The sequence below is a fragment of the Anopheles darlingi genome, chromosome 2, assembly GCF_943734745.1.
Source record: "Anopheles darlingi chromosome 2, idAnoDarlMG_H_01, whole genome shotgun sequence".
Lineage (NCBI taxonomy): Eukaryota > Metazoa > Arthropoda > Insecta > Diptera > Culicidae > Anopheles > Anopheles darlingi.
The window spans coordinates 65,366,057-65,371,056 of record NC_064874.1 but is presented as its reverse complement, the minus strand read 5'-3'; positions in this window follow the sequence as shown (position 1 = coordinate 65,371,056).

Genomic DNA, 5,000 nt, shown 5'->3' with positions numbered 1-5,000 from the left:
CCAACAAACAAAAAATGGAACCACCTGGCCATCCTAACCAGGGACAGCGCTCCACGACTACGACATTGATCGCCTTACATCGAACATGCTATCGATAGTAATAAATTAATGCCTAACCGTGTGCAACTGGTGATAGCGGGATTGCTGATTGCTGATAAGCGATGCTGACGGATAGATACGGGAAAGTGTTTTCCTCCGTTTCCCGGCCACTCTCACACTCTCGCGGTGAGCGTTTTTCTTTCGCGGCATGAAGCCAACTTCCCGTTTTTTTGTTGCCACGATATCCCCCGTTTTATCAAGCAATAGCTCGATTGCGTTTCGCAAAGTTATTGCCACCGATGATGATACATCGTTCGATGGTGTTGGGGCGCGCGTTACATCGCCGTTGCTGTCGCTGTCGCATATCGCTGTCTGTTCACGTCAACACACCGATAAGAGGCTCAAGAACATGGCTTGGTTTGGCTTGGCCGAGTGTCGATTTCAATCGATATTTGTGGTAAAGTTCTACTTATCAGTGCCTGTGTGGAAACTACTTAGCAGCCTGAGATACGTTGCATGTTTCATAAAACCTTCTACAGTAAAAGTTATTTGCGTACTCTCCTGTTTTGCTTTTTCTTTTTCGATAAATTTGATCTGAAACAGTGCATTGAGAATAAGGCTACAATTTCCTGATGATTCCACGGGGAAATGCACTGTCGATGTTATATAAAAAAAAGAGGAAAAAAAGTCATTGGACTCAAAACCAAAATAAGCTGGAAATCATTCATTCTCAAAATTTACATAGGCAAAAACTGCCAAAGGTATCCGTACGATTTCGATCCGTTTTCTATTCTTCAGCAAACGATAGAATGGAAATAGTTTTCAATACTCTTTGTTAGAGTAAACACACACCGTGGATTGGGGAGTCAGTAGAGCACGGTCAAGTGATTGCTAGTAACCGATTTCCGGAGGACATCGAAAGTTAGAAGAAGGTCCGGGTAAAACAAATGCTAGATAACCACTTACGGATCATGGAAAATTAAATTGAACAAAAACCATGCCAGGACAATGTACATACGTGTGTGTGTGTGGGTATGTGAGTTGATAGCATCGAAAATGTTTTGGAAACAGCCAGTCGTAGCACGAAGGCATACGCTCAAAAGATGCTACACCCCTGTGAGCATCATTTCCTTCCGATAGACGATTTTCTTGACACTTGAACTCTCTGGTTTTACATTCGAATTGGTGAATAAAACCTACATCCCGCTTTTGGCTTAGTTGTACGCATTTGTGCACTTTGTGGATTAAGCTTCATCTCGTTTTCATAATCTATGTTGGTTTTTGAGTACATTTGGTAACACCTTCACAGCTCTTGATATATTCAATCGATTGGAGTTAATTCAGATAAATATTCGGCAAAAGTAACGCAATTCGTTGTAAGCTCAAAAGCATGGATTTTCTGAAAGCGGAATCTTTACAAAAAGCGATTTTAGATTTATTTCCAACCATTTTCATCTTCCGTTTTCGAAACAATTAAACGACAAACATGTAAATGTAGAACTTTGAGCTTGTTTCTAATCTTTAAATTATAAAAGTGAAAGCTGAAATTGATTTATGATTGAAAGTAATACAGAAGTGAGTTTTTTTAAAAAACATATATAAGAACGGGCATGTTGTTTAGAAAGATTTGAGTATTACGAGTTATAAATCACATACAAAACTATTTGGATGAACTAAACTGCAAATTCCATCCAAATTAGACGATACAGATTTCCCTAAGATTTAGTAGCGTTAAACTATGATCGATTTTGAATCCTGGAAATCATCTTACTACAGAATACCTGAACCTCTCGATCTGGAGTGATTGCTCGATTTCACAGCTTATTGCGGCCGCCATGCATACGCATAATGTTTCGTCCTCTCGTTCATTGGCCACATAGCATGTCCACGTTACAAACGCCGCCGATGTTAAATAGCACTCATAACCATCATTTCCTGCTACCCCGCAGATGCTCCAGAAATGGGTAAACGAACGGAAACAATGGTCTCCTTTCACAGCACCTTCAAATGACACGTACCTTTGCAGGTGTTGCGATTGAGTGAGTGTTACATGTTTTCATTCCGCAACACGCAATTGTACCCCACAGTTCTCCAGCCTGCCGCAACAACCACCGAAACCGACTGGCAGCATCCGGAGCGCATAACGAATGGGGTGTTGTAAATAATGCACGCCATCGGCGTGGCAGTTACATATGCAACATACCAATGCCATCGTATACGGATTGCCATTCCGGCAAACCATAATCCGTCTCTTTCTCTGCCGAGGGTGACGGTAGCGACCGTCCGGATGATCGGATGATGATGATGAAGGAAGACGTAGATTAAAAGCACAAATCACTTAATAAAATGCACAACCAATTGCGCAATTTCCAGCCAGCAGGCTTTATTTATAAATCCATCGTAGTGGAGACGGTACGTTCGGTTGGCGCTGTGCCGAGAGACGCCCACAGGAGTAGAGCTTATTTTGGGAATTTGATGCTGAAAATTAATGCAACATGCGTAAAGCATGCACCGAAAGGACAGACGGCTCTCGGCGGGCTCTCGCTGTTCGTCACGTTCTCGGTGGATGCTGCTTCCAGCAGACGGTCTTTTGTTTCGCTTTATCAATTGCAAACGTTTTCGATCGGTTCAATCAAACCACCTGCGGCGTGGTCAGCGGTGAGACAATCATCGTAATTAGCCATCGCTCAGGAGACCTTTGTAATGATATCATGATTACGATTAGTCTGTTGATCAGAATAGTAACAGGTTGGTTCTATATTTACACAAGCTGTAGTGTTAGACTTCTTTCTATCTCAATTTTATTGGTTTATCGTGGAACATAAATAGTCGTTTACATATTTTGTTCTTTAAAAAAAGCAAGCTGAAGAGCGAGGCAGTTTTCAAAAGTACTGGGTGCTGCTATATCTTGCATTTTCTTGATTTTTTAGTCAAACATTAATAAAATAGCAGTTACACCAACTTTTATTAATATCATATCAAAAACAAAATAGAAAAACATATAACCGAATTGACCAAAATAGTTCAACAGAAGTAAGCACAGAAAAGAAATAGTTCAGGATGTTTAACTATTTAAAAATCTATGTGTTGCAAACTAATGCAATGGAACTCAACTTTACTTACTAGATGATTGAAAGACTCATAATTGTTCAACGCAAAGTGAAGTGAAGTACTACCCACACAGAAATTACAGTTCAATTACTGCGGGACAACGGCCAACGCCATAAGACGGTGATGCAACCGGACGTTTCGGCCGGAGGGTGGTGGCCACGGAAAATTAGTGCAACGATCGGTCAGGCGCCAACGAGCCAGACACCGGGTAAAAGTGATTTAATTTATCGCTCCCATTGCGTTCCCTTTTCACACCGTACCGTAGCCATCACCTCTCCCGAAGCACGACAGGATCCCTTACACGTACACGTGCTACGGGGCTGGGCAAGCTCCACCCTCCGGCCTCAACTTGACCGAGATATATAGAGAGCGAACGCCGAGGAGACCCAATAATGTCATCCTCCGTTACCTCCGTCCGTTTGGGTGTAAGTGTGCCCTTTTCACTTGATGCTCGGTTTAGTGAGTAAACACTTGTAGCGGACTCAGCACACACCCCGGCCGCATGGCAGGCAGGCAGGCTCACGAACTTGTCCTTGTAGAGAGCAGAGGAATCAGTGTTGGTTCCTTCTGTCTGTTGCGCTCAGTCACATGAACCGCGAACTGCAACCGGATTTGAACCGAACTCGGATACATGGGCACGAGGATGAAACTCCAATAAATCAGCTTAAAATGTTCGCTCCGCGCCCTGCTAATGTGACTGAAACTTGCTGCATTACCTAATCTCAATATCTCAATGCGGAGGCGTGTTCATTGTGTGTCGCCTCTTTTTAGTTTTGTGACGTAGCAACTGCAATGAACAGCATCGTGCAGGAAGAAAAAAAAAACGGAGAAGAAAAACTCCGCTGTCCCGGTAGTTCCGGCGACCCCAATGCGACGGTTACATGGAAAAGTAATTCTCCCACACAAAAGGGACGATAGGCATATGAGGGGACACAAGAAAGGGAAAGAACGCTGCACGCTGCTCACGCAAAGCTAATAATCGTCATTATTTGCCGAACGGTTTTTATTCGAAAAACTTTTCCATTCGCCCCAGCGTACTACGCTGGTGTCTCTAGGAGGCCGCCTGCCTCGATGAGCCCGTGAACGATGGGAAAATGATGGAGCAAAGTTTGCCCATTGACTATGAATAGGATTTCCACATGTACCACGCCCGTGCGCCTGAGGGTCGTGCAATCGACTATTAAGTGCTGTTCAGCTCATGTGTTGCTGCTACTGCTGCTCATCATTAGCAAGACGATGAGACACTTTTGACACCGCACGAACTAACCTCAGAATGATGCACTCAAAGGTCGATTGGTTTATCTCGCATCATGGGGGTTTGCGCCGGTAGTTACCTACCAGGAATGGAAGGTTGTTACTGATTGAGTTTTGTATATTTGACTTGTGTAAGTGAAACAAACGTGAATAACTCTCATACACAGTTGCCAATGCTATAGCATAAGCAGATAACCTGTAAATCCCTCATGATAGTTTGTTGGATGATTTTTTAATTTTAATCTAATTTTATTTCTTCTTCCTTGCTCGTGGCTCTACACGTATCACTTAATACGAACCAGAAAGAGAGGAGGGCAAAACCTAACAGAAAATACAAACAGAATAGGAAAGGATAGGAAAGCATATCGAATTTTATAGCAATATCGCCTAGCAGCTGATATACAAAGTAGGACTACAGTTGAATAGTTAGTTACGTATTTTAAAGATGGAAACTACAATACACAGTCTTTGAAATCTCGCATTGTCCAACGAATCGCACGTCCGACCGTAAGGTACGCAACCGTTGCTGTACCTAAACACTTCTTCACCTGAAGGCCTTCAGCGTGGTCCTTCCTTTCCTACAGTCCTAGTACGCC